Genomic DNA, 12,813 nt, shown 5'->3' on the forward strand with positions numbered 1-12,813 from the left:
CTATGTGTGGCTTCCAGGATAGTTTTGTATCTATTACTAGTCCAAGAAACTTATTTTCATAGACTCGTTCTATTTCAATTGAATTTATCTTTATTTTAACTTGGTCTTTGATTGGTCTCGTGCCAAAGACAACTAACTTAGTTTTTGTTAAATTTAAAGATAGTTTATTTCTGTCAAACCAGTTTTTTTAATTTTGTCAATTCATTTTCCACAATTTTCAGGAGTTGTTTCATATGTTTTCCAGGGCAGTAAAAGGTTGTGTCATCGGATTTGAGTTGATTTGACACCCTACAGATATTGTTTATATATAAAATGAATAGTTTTGGTCCAATCACTGACCCCTGAGGCACTCCATGAATAATCTTCAGTAAATTGGATTTTTTGTTTTTGAACTGCACATACTGATATCTGTTTTCTAAATAACTTTCAATCCATTTATATGCTGTGCCTCTGATGCCATATCTCTCTAATATATTCAATAATATAGTATGGTCTATAGTATCAAAAGCTTTTTTTAGATCAAGAAAAATCCCGACCGTGTATTCTTTATTATCTATATTAGTGGCTATTGCTTCCACAAACTCCATTGCTGCCATTAAGGTGGTCCGTTTTTCTCTGAAGCCATATTGATTTTCACTTAACAGCATGTGTTTACATATGAAGTTGTCAAGTCTGCGAGAAAATATTTTTTCTAATATTTTTGAAAATTGTGATAACAGTGATATTGGTCTATAATTTGTAAAGAATTGTCTTTCTCCACTTTTAAAAATTGGAATGACTTTGGCTGTTTTCATTTTTGATGGAAAAATACCGTCTTTAAATGACAGGTTGCATATATATGTAAAGGGTCGCACTACAAATTCTATAATCTGTTTTACTATTGACATATCAATATTAAAACAGTCAGTTGACTTTTTACTTTGATATGTTTTTACAATATTTAATATTTCATTTTGATTCACAGCAGTAAGAAACATTGTGGAAGGATTTTTTTCTATGTATTTATCATTCAAAAGAATTTATTGGATCAGGAATTTGTTTTGCTAAGTTACTGCCGATATTAACAAAATATTCATTAAATTCATTTGCTATTTCTGCAGTTTCCTCAATAATGGTATTTTTGTCTTTCATAAAATACTCCGGATAATCTACTTTATTAGAGTTATTTCTAATTACATGATTTAAGATTTTCCAAATTTCTTGAGTGTTGCTTTTGTTTTGTTCTAATAATGCATGAAAATGGTCTCTCTTGCTAGTTCTTATAATGTTTACTAATTTGTTTTTATAAGTCTTATATTTTGTTTCAGCTTCTTTAGTTCTGGATTTTAGAAACGATTTGTATAGATTGTTTTTCTTTTTACATGCATTTTCTATGCCTTTTGTTATCCATGGTTTACTTTGTTCATTTGACTTTCTGGTGACTTTAATTACTGGGAAATGTTTTTCGTATAGGGAGGTTATGGTTGACTGAAATGCATCAAACGCAGTATTTGGGTCATCGTTTGTGTAGACCTCAGACCAATTTTGCTTGTCTAGGTGGAGCTTGAAAGCTGAGATGGAATGTTGGGTTCTGAGTCTTATTTCTGATGTGTGAGTAATTGGTATAGTTTTTCTATCGAAGTAATTGTATAGGACTGCAAAGACCGGTAGATGGTCACTTATATCAGTTATGAGAAGTCCACTTTCCTTTTTATGTTCAATCTTATTTATAAACATATTATCTATCAATGTGGCCGTATCAACTGTTATTCTGCTGGGTCTCAGAATGACTGGGAAAAGACCGTTGCTATACATTGTATTTATGAATTCTGTTGTTTTTTTGTGTCCATTTGGGTTTAATAAATTGATGTTAGTCGCCACATATTATTCGTGTTTTCTTGTCATTTGAACAACTCAGCATATCTGTCAGTTTTTTATTAAATGTGTTTAGACAAGATCCTGGTGTCCTATAAACGCAGCTTATAATAACATTTGATGCATTTTTAATGTGTATTTCAAGAGTTAGACATTCTATTAGATTCTCGGTTGTGTTTGTCAGGCTCTCAAGTTTGCTGCATTTCAGTGTTTTGTCTACATATATTGCAACTCCCCCTCCTTTTTTGTCTTCCCTATGAGTTGCATACATTTCATATCCATCAATTTTCATTTCACTTGTTTTTTCATCATCAAGCCAAGTTTCTGATATGGCAATTATTGTAAATTTATTAAATGTAGTCAAATATTCTTTGATTTTGGTGACATTTTTATAAAGACTTCTACTATTTATATGTAGCACTGAAAATGTATTTTTCAGTACTACATTTGTGTTGAATTGTTTATCAGTGTAATACTCTGAGTTTGTGATGCTGTGATTATGGTTGAATAAATTATTGTCTGGGTCCAAGTTGTTCTCTGGGTCGAATGTCTTGTGTTCAGCGTAATCAAAGATTTTAAAGTCCATGTTTGTGTTGTTTGTTTCCTATCTCTATTTAGTCAGATTTTTTTCTGGTGGTAATCAGCTCTCAGCATGTTGAAGTCGAGCCCGTTGAATTGGAGTACTGGTGCGGGGGTGGACGATGAGTTTGTCGTGCCTCAAGTAGGCAATTTCCCCTCTTTCACGTGCCGCTTTTAGTTTTGGAAGCAATTCTTTTCTTTTTTGACTTACCATATCTGTGTAATCTTCATTAATGTAGATTTTAGTACCTTTTAAGTATTTTGCTCTCTGTAGTATCATTGTTTTGTCCTTATATTTTTCAAACTTCACCACGACTGGCCTTGGTCGAGGTCTTCCCGATTCGTGTCTCCCCGTGCGGTGGGCTCTTTCCACCTCAATTGTCTCCTTTTAATTGCAGTTGCTCCTTAAAGATTTTCTGCACTTTTTGCTCCGTTTCGGTCCACGTTTCTCCTTGCATTTCTTCAATTCCATCGGTTATCAAGTTATTTCTTTTAGATTGTCCCTCTAAGTAGTCCATCTTGTCCGTTAAAACCAGCATACTGTCACATACTTTATAGATTTCAGTTTGCATGGTTTTGCAATGGTCAGTTCCATTCGTTTGTTGTTTTTTAATGTCATCGACCTCCTTTTGGGTAAAATTAAGACTTGTTTTCAGTTCTTGTACTTCCCTGGAGAAATTGTCGAGTCGTGTGTTTGTTGAGTCCAGAATCATCTTTACAAATCCTTTGAAATGATCCTGTTGTTGCTGAATGAGTGCTGTGTTGCTGATGTGCAGTGTTTCCAATGGATGAAAATAAAATTTATAGTACTACTACATTTTTTTATTCGTTTTTTAAACACACTTCTATTATTTTGAACACACCACTCGGTCTCAAATGAAGCTACTAAAATGCCCCATGAAGACTACAAAAAAAACTTTCAAAATTCCATCACCTTGCCTGCAAGCTGAATTCTCGAAGCATTTGTGATGTCACAAAACCCAGAGAATCCATCTTGTCCCCAGCCCGCTGATTTGTTCTGAGCGAGAAGGGCCAGCCCCAACGGGCCTCCGCTTCACACCGGCCACTATTGCAGGGGTTGCAGACAAGCGTGTGCGTGCACGGGGTACCTGTTGCTGGGCCAGTCCCCACCACAGCCGCATGTGCACCCACCAGCCAGGCAAGCCTATATTTCTTGACCTCAAGCCAATATTAATATATTTTTACATGTTTGAGTTACATATTTTACACTTGGTTTTCTAAGATAGATTCAAGGTTTTTCAGGATTTAACCATTTCAAGGCCGACAAGAGGTCAAAAGCGACAATTTAGGGATCAGCCGCGCCTGACTCTTCAGTAGATGCCGAGGCCTAATAGTGCCATGTCAGGAAAAAAAGACTTAAGGGGTGTTCACACGGCACACATTTGCTCCGGCGCTGCACTGATGTATTTTGTTGCGATATATTTGGAGTACAAAGCCGCTGAGCGTGTCTGCACCGGCACAGCGTCGGTGCAGCCCCACTTGCGTTCACACGGCAGTTTCTGCAGCGGAGCAAAACGACAGAAAACAAATGAGCTGTCGTGTTGGTTCTTTTTAAAACGTATACACAACTCAAGCAACTACTGGACAGGCACGTCCTTCTCCTTCTCGGTCTCCGTGCCTTCTGCTCGAGAGTGACCGCCCCCGAAAACGTAAATCAATGATGACTTCAATGACACTCAGAAAAGCAAACACATCATGCGCCAAACAGAAAATCAAGAGCGGAAATCACTAAATAAATTATATAGGGGGCGGGGGGTTGTGAACACACAACAAAGGAACAAACTACACTAACAACTCCGAGACAGTCCAGTCTCCTACAAAAGGAAATATGTTACCAGCCAAGTCTTGTGTAATTATTAAACAAACACATGACGGAAGTCCGACAGAGCACCAAAGCAATGCATTTTCGCCGTACGTACGCTTTACAAGCATTTGCTCTGGAGCTAATTTAACCCAGTTGCGTTCACACGTGCAAATTTACATCGGTGCTGCTTCGCAAACGAGCATTTGCTCCGGAGCAAATTTTTAAACCACCTCCCTGAGGTGGATCAAATTTGGTCCGGTGTAAGCTCTTTTCCGGGGCTACGCCGGAGCTAATTTGCACGTGTGAACGCTCTACTGGGGCAGCCCCGGCGTAGCACCGGACCAAATCTTGCTGTGTGAACACCCCTCTTGTATGAAGACAGGCTGTGGTTCCAATTACACAGTATGCCTGAAAGGAGTGTCAGCGGGTCTAATTTGAGCATCTGTTACCTTTGATATGGTCGCTGACCTTATATACCTTATTTCCCCAGAAGCCGGGCGAATGGTTTGCATCTCGTGTTATGGCCTATCCATTTCTTTTTAGAACAGTGCATTCTCATACCTTCACCCCTGCCCTGTGGAGGTTGGCAATGATATCACTGACTGTTGTCTTTTTTGATGTTGCTTTGTAGTTCTCACAATGTTGTCATCGACTGTTGTTGATACCCTCATCCGACTTGTTCAATCTGTCTGTTGCTCAGTACACCAGTAGTTTATTTTTCAGGATATTCCATCCATCCATTCATTCTGTGATCCGCTTATCCTCACGTGGGTTGGGACGTACTGGAGCCCATCCCAGTCGTTTTCGAGCAGTAGGCGGGGTATACTCTGAACTAGTTGCCAGCCGATTGCAGGGCACACATAGACAAACAACCCTTTGTGCTAACAATTACACTAGAGGCAATTTAGAGCATTCAATCAACCCACCATGCATGTTTTTGGAATGTGGCAGGAAACAGGAGTTTCAGAACATTCCAAATTGTTATATTGACTATGCCCAATGTTTGCGCAATAGCTCTGATCAATTTACCCTCTCCTGTCAGCTTCAAAATGGTTTGCTTTTCTCCCAAAGACAGTTATTTTGTCTTCTTGTTTCCTTAAATGCAAGAGCAAATTTTCACAGGTGAAACCCAAAGCCAAAAACAAGCCTGATCTAATGTTCAAGCAATCAATCTAAACATAACACACACACAACTAGAAACACCCATCAGTCACATGTTCCACTGCTATTGCTCACTTGAAAAGTGGGTGGGTGGATTCAAACAATAGGTGCTGTGTCCTGAGTTGGTTAATACATCCAGATGTAAACACCATGAAATAAAGGAATTCTGAACTTGTTCATATTCATCACATTCCAATACTTTTGGAGGTGTATCATCCACAACCTCAGGGAGCAGGGGAATGGTTTCATTATTATTATTATTATTTTTTTTTAAAAGCATGATGAGGAAGTATTGCCTTGATTTTGGGATGATTTGGATGAAAGTTTGTCTTTTGTTTCCACACGAGAGAGTATATATAAACCTACAGGTTTTAATCCTGCGGATTTGAAGGTCGGTCATGCCGTGCATGGTCCATTACACGTGCTAAGAGAACAATATGGATCTGACACAGCTAGTCCTGCAACAAATGTAATACCGTGATCCTTCATTTATCGCGGTTAATTGGGACCAGAACCGGCCGTGATGAATGAAAAACGTGAAGTAAGGTTTGCACCCACAGGATTTTTATGTGAAAGTGTATGTGGGTACCAGCATGTTTAAAATATGTAAACAGTATTTATACTTTACATATTTGAGACAAAGACTGCAGCAGTACACATATCCATCCATCCATTTTCCAAACCGCTTAATCCTCACTAGGGTCGCGGGGGGTGCTGGAGCCTATGCCAGCTGTCTTCGGGCAGTAGGCAGGGGACACCCTGAACCGGTTGCTAGCCAATCGCAGGGCACACAGAGACGAACAACCATGCACACTCACACTCACACCTAGGGACAATTTTTAGCGTGTTCAATCAGCCTGCCATGCATGTTTTTGGAACATGGGAGGAAACCGGTGTACCCGGAGAAAACCCATATTTACTTAATTATTTTAAATTTAATTTTTAAATAAAAAAAAATTAATGTATACAGTAGTTAACATTAATCAGCATTGCCTTCTGTGAGAGGGGAATAGACTTGTGTTAGTGGCATAGAAGGCGGCTTGACTTGTACAGGCTTTAGGTTCACTCGGAGACCGTTTTGCGTCGCATTCTGATGGTGTCGCCGCTGTTAGGCTCCAGCTAGCTCCTGGCCAACTATCCTGCACAGCCAATGTATGTGCAGGATAGGAGGCAGGAGGGAGGAGCAGGGTGAACTTGACGAATTATATTTAATAAAACAGAGAAAACTGAATCTAAAACAAACAAAGTGCTAACAACCAAAACTAATCCAAAGTAGCAAAACAAAACCATGACAGCAGCAAAAAACTAACAGGAACAGAACCATGACAGAAACAAACATGACAGTTGCAAGCAACCAGCAACAATGACCCGACAATGAGTGGTCGGGCTGGGAGTCCTTTTAAAGCACTAATTACCTAATGACCAACAGGTGTGCAGCTGCAGGGGGAGCCCTACAGGGCCACCTGTTGGTCCCAAACCGAATCATGACAGTCAGGAGGGCCACCTCTGTCCTGGGCTGCTCCCTGGACTCTCTGGAGGAGGTGGGCAACCGGAGGATGCTAGCCAAGCTAAAGCTATGATGGACAGACCCTCCCATCCCCTGTAAGGCTACCTTGACCACACTGGGCATCTCCTTCAACTAGAGACTGATACGCCCGCGCTGCAAGAAGGAGAGGTACCGCCGCTCGTTCCTACCGACTGCTGTCAGGCTATATAATAGACAGACCTGAAAACCTGGACTCACCCCCACTCACCCATTTTTAATATGCTTATATTGTGGCGGACGCAAGGACCATGCTTCTCACCCAGCAGGTATATAGTAGGGGGCGTGTTTATGTGAATGTCTTTGGTGCAAATTTGTAATTGTTCAGATCCACTTGTTGGCAGTCGTGGAATAAAGACATGTTCACAACCAGTCGCGTGTGCTCCTTTTGACAGCCACAATATCTATATTTTATCATTTATATTTATTTATATACTTGCTGTTCTTCTACTTCTCCCTTTCATAATTTTGCTGCTGTAAATTGGGAATTTCTCCATTGTGAGACAAATATAGGTATCTAACTACCCTGTTATTGCTACTGCAACACATGTACCTCCTTGGCCTGAAAGTGATGGCTGACATGAAAGTCGTTCCTCTTATGGCTTCAGAACAATGAGTACCTGAAAGATTTCTCAGGCAAATTGCAGCACTTAAGATCTTCTACAGGAATTAACATTAGGATGTTAGATTAGCCCTCTCAATAATTAGATAGGTAGGTGACTTAAACTAGGCCGCTGTGCCATTGTGACCTTTCCTCCTGGCTCAGCATCTTCCAATCTATCTGCACTTTCTAATACAAATCGAGGAGAAACCACTAAAGACTGTAGAAGAGTCACACATCATCACAAGAGCTCGACAGAGCTGCCCTCCTGTGTGGGTGTGGCTCAGAGATGATAAAGAACAGAAATAATTTTGGACAGATTAGACCGCAGGTATCAAACTCAAGGCCCAGGGGGCAGATTCAGTCCGTCATATCATTTTATGTGGCCTGCGAAAGCAAATTATTTGTGAAAAATCAGTACTGAAATGTCAGATTGTCATGTGTAATCAATAATAATAATTTGCAATAATTTTGTTACCCTGTTTACACTCCCTTGAACAATAATTGAACAGACTATTAAAATTGACTTGATAGTTTCAAAACTAGCAATCCATCAATTTGTTATGTAGAAAATTAATGCAATGAGACAATTAAACATTTATTAGTATTCACGCTAATAATGGCCCTGCGGGGAAGACGTAACTCCAAAGTGATACCCCTGAATTAGACCTTCCACATCTTGCAGAGAAGGCTCGATGGCCGTGTCTCGATATAGTTACTGTTGATGTAATACAGCAAGCATTACAGATAAAAGGACAGAGTGAGGGGTTCCCACAGAACATTTCAATGCAATTGATAAGCCATTATCCTATTTTGCTTTCAGACACTCCATCCCGAACTGCTAACATATCCCATGATGTCGATGTTGGTGACCATGCACCCATTAAACAGCATGTATATTGTGTGAGCTTAACAAAGGGTGCCACTTTCAAAAAGAACGTTGAATATATTTTGCTTAATGGATTCGCTATTTCCAGCTCCACTATGAGGAGTTCTTCTTGCCCGCTTATGACCAAATCTAAGAAAACCCTGCAATTCTACAGTGATGTTAGAAGGTTGAATAGAGTGGCAAAAGCAGATGTGTACCCTTTGGCAAGAATGAAGGATTGTGTTGACAGGTTTGAAGCGGCAACTTTTTTCACAAAATTTGATTTTTGATGATAAAAAAATTTTGTCTTTCAACAATCCATACATTCAGTCCCAGGTACGTATTATATATCCTTTTGTCACTCCAAGATGCTTTCCTGCAGTACACTGTGAGGCCGTTTCTGAATGAAGCGAGGAAGTAACACTTCGTTCGAAGCAAAATAATGTTTTCGGATTCCAAAAATAGCAGACCCCAACAAGAACTCCGTACAAAAAATTAATGTTTATTACAAAAACTGCACCGTAAGACAGAGGAAACAGAAATCGCTGGTCAAAAATAAGGTCCAGGAAACACACACAAAAAACCCAATAACAAAAAGCGCTTGCACGAAAGGCAAGGATAAAATAAACTCACGACTATTAAAACGAAAACTGTACTTTACAAAGAGAACCAACGTCTACAACAAGAGCAATAATTACGAGAGCGAGAAATAAACGATACATGGGCAATAGCAGTGGCACGGCAAAACAATTTTCCGGCAACAAAAAGCCAGAAGGACAGTACTAATAAAGCAGGTGCTTAATGACAAATAGGTAGCAGGTGTGCAGCCAGCCAGAATGCACCGCCTGCTACTGATGGGACGAGCGACGCTGGTGAGTCAGCACAGTGCCGAGAGCTCAAGAGTGAAACCCCGTATCGGTGCGTGTATTGCTTTAAAAAAGAATCACGTGACCAATACAGGAACTGAATCGATTCAATGCGCTGCACCAAAGTGTGTTCATAAGGACACAAACTGTATCAACATGTCTTGGGTTTGTTGGCTGGAGTTTTGCTAAATTATGGATCATTCTAAGAAGTTTTCCCCAGTGTGGAATAATTTTGATCTTGGTAAATCTTTTCTTTGAGCATTGTTTACTGTTATATACAATTTTTTTTACGGTGGCACATTGCACCCACTTTATCAGTTTATCAAGTGAATGACCTGTTATACATATCATAGTCAGTTAAAGAGCCTTACAGTTGCTTTATTCATTTTATCTTATAATTGCGAGATCCTCCATAATTGAAGTCCAACGCTGCCTGTCAGAAGCAAACACACCCAGAAACCAAGACCCTTTCCAATATTGGAAATGGAACCAGAAAACATATCCACATCTGCATCAACTTTGATTTAAAACTCTCTGCTCCCTATCGTCATCTGAACCATGTGAAAGAGTATTTTCTCAGGCTGGGGAGCTGGTGTCTCAGAGGAGAAATCGCCTTGGAGCAAAGACACTCCAAAAACTTTTGTTCCTCAATAAAAATTCATAAACTAATCACTTTTTTTGTCTTTTATTTCACATGATTTAACAAAAAAATTCCACATAAGTTAAAAATTGTAACTCTGAATTGTAACTCAAATTTGCTATATTATACATACCAACTCAGTTTAGCATTTACACAAACGAGGAATTTCTTTCCCTGCAATGCATTTATAACTACTGCAGGGGTCACTATTGGGTGACCAACACGGTGTCAATACAGTGCTGACACAGTTTGTGAAGTGTGTCAATGCACTCCTTGAGGTATCATCGTCCCATCACTACCGCCTGCCACCTGCTGCCGAAAACGGAACATGACAGCTCCAGAGTATAAGTCGCACCCCTGGCCAAACTATGAAAAAAATTGTGACTTATAGTCCGGAAAATATGGTATTTATTTTTTTAATAGCATTTAGATATCAGTTTGGGTATATGTGTTTGTTTGTTACTTTGGCTTGGGCTTACCCTGCACAAGAACATCATTGTGAATTGAAGTTTGCATTTATTTATATATATTTTGGGGGGGGGGGGGGTAATAAACTACTTTTCTTGTTTTAGATTTTCCATTTCTCATTTTTTGTTGTGTCTGCCTTACCCAGTGGTCCTCAACTAGAAATGCTGTAGGTCCACTTTTTTTTTTTTTTTTTTTTTAAATAAGACCAAGGTCCGGTCCCATGCACGGCGGTCATGGGGAGCAGGGCTATATGCCCATTTAGTATGGTCAAGCCAAGCTTATACAAATCAACACTCCTCACAACCAACCAATAATGGGGTGCATGAAAATAACAATTATTCACTTTGCGAGTACACAGCAAATAATGAGAGGTATTGTGTTGAGGCACAGGAACTCTTTCATTTTGCCTAGTTGTGCCTGCTTAATAATAGAAATAGCCCTTTTAGGGAAATAAGACATTTTTACTTTAACTTTGTTAAACAGTAGTTGTCTTTTTTCCCCTTAATTTAACAAAAGCAAAACAAAATACTCATTTTACCAAAATAAATACTAAACATAAAAACAAAAATATCCTTTTCATTTGTACAATTCCCCTTTTCACATCTCTGAAATCATTGAAAAATATATCAGAAGAGGAGTTAAGAACCATTTTAAATACTGACACAAGGGAGCACAGGAATGTGCAGTGCTGTTCTTCCACTAAAGGTGAATGCAATGTCTGAGGCATGCAAATATTATTTGAGGACGCCATTGGGATGTTCATTTACCATGTTGCGGTGTTCTGCTGTTAAACAGCTGCAAAGATCCCCGGGTAGACGGGAGCAAAACTGCACACAATCGAAACCTCCCGCGATTCGTCTTGTCGAATTGTCTGTGTGCGGCTCTCCTGGGCTGAAGCTGTGAGCACACTGTGGCGTCGCGCATGCGTCTGTTTCCTGACACACTCATCCATTTTGAATGCGTGTGTATTGGGATAGACGCGTGCTGACGCTTATGTATGGGCACACCTTAAGTTCAGAGGAGCCAATCAGCGCATCGTATATGCTGACGCTTATGTATGGGCACACCTTAAGTTCAGAGGAGCCAATCAGCGCATCGTATATGCTGACGCTTATGTATGGGCACACCTTAAGTTCAGAGGAGCCAATCAGCGCATCGTTATCGCCGACATGCCCTGCTCAGCCAGGGTCTCCAGTTAGTCAAACATTATACACACACAGTCGCGCTGCTGCGGTCCTCTGCAATACATCTGTTCGTGCACGCAAAGAATACAACGGATAATTTTAACAAGCGATCGCGGTAATGCGCAGATTATAGTCCAAAAATATAAAACGTATAACGTAAAAATCACTTTATAATTTATTATTTTATACAATTTGCCGAGGGTCCGGACAGAGGAGGTCGGCGGTCCGGTCGTGGATCGCGGACCGCCAGTTGAGGAAGCTGGGCCTAAACCAAGACTTGGCCATAACATCCTGGCTGTTGGTCATAAAATTATTTTCAGTTCAGGAAATTAAGGCCTAAAAAGGTAGGTGCTAATACTGTGGGTCAAGAGTGTGTTTACTATTCATTTTTAAGATCCTGTTATGATGAAGGATGTGGGAGGCATCTCACATAGTAAAGGTGTCATAACCACCTTTTTTTCTTTTACTTTCAGGCAACGATTGTTGTTTTTGTCTTCAAATAAAACATGTAGCACCACTAAATGTACTGTAACTGAAAATAAGTAAATGTGATGACTTGTGTTGGTTGGGTGTTAATATCTGGTTATGACTATTCATACTTGCCTGGGGTCATATGACTCATCATGTGGCAACTAAAAATAAAGTAGTGATTTATTCGACCTTAGAATTGTCCTTATTGTAGCTGCAAGACTACAGCAGCTAAAAAATATGCGAAGGACACAATGCATTGTCATATTGACTCCTTCCTATTTTAGAGTGGCCACTACCGTGCACACACGCACATGTGCACACAAACATATGCACACAAAATTGTTTCCCTGGTGTCAGAGCAATTGATCGGCGACAGCTAATCAAGATCTATGTGGGGGAATCCTCACCAGGAGTCTCGAGTCATCCGTCATTGGTGGCTGGCGAGTAACAAATGGCTGGTGAAGAATCAATACTTTCCAATTAGGTTCCAATTGCTCCCAAGAGACACCAATGTTCCACAATGTACCTCATCATGTGTTGTTTTTAGTGGACAGCTGCTTTCATTATCCGTCACTGTCACATTTACAGTGGAACTTCATTATGTTGCATAATGGTCATAATAATAATAAAATAATGGTAATAGCATTTTATTGAATGGTGCATTGGTTTTCAGCTCGGTGTGAAATAGCTAAATGCGGCCAATGTACTGAATTTATGTGCAACTTCTCTGTTTCTATTTGTGTTTTGTGTATA

The 12,813-nt window shown here is 39.8% G+C and overlaps 1 pseudogene; it reads right to left on the reverse strand.

Moving 5' to 3' along the window:
- LOC147211350 (uncharacterized) overlaps positions 1–2,452 on the reverse strand; it is a 35,766-nt pseudogene extending 33,314 nt beyond the window's left edge.
- Positions 2,453–12,813: the final 10,361 nt, after the last annotated feature.

The sequence above is a fragment of the Hippocampus guttulatus genome, chromosome 1 (genome assembly GCF_054856545.1).
Source record: "Hippocampus guttulatus isolate MCC_2025c chromosome 1, RoL_Hgut_1.0, whole genome shotgun sequence".
Lineage (NCBI taxonomy): Eukaryota > Metazoa > Chordata > Actinopteri > Syngnathiformes > Syngnathidae > Hippocampus > Hippocampus guttulatus.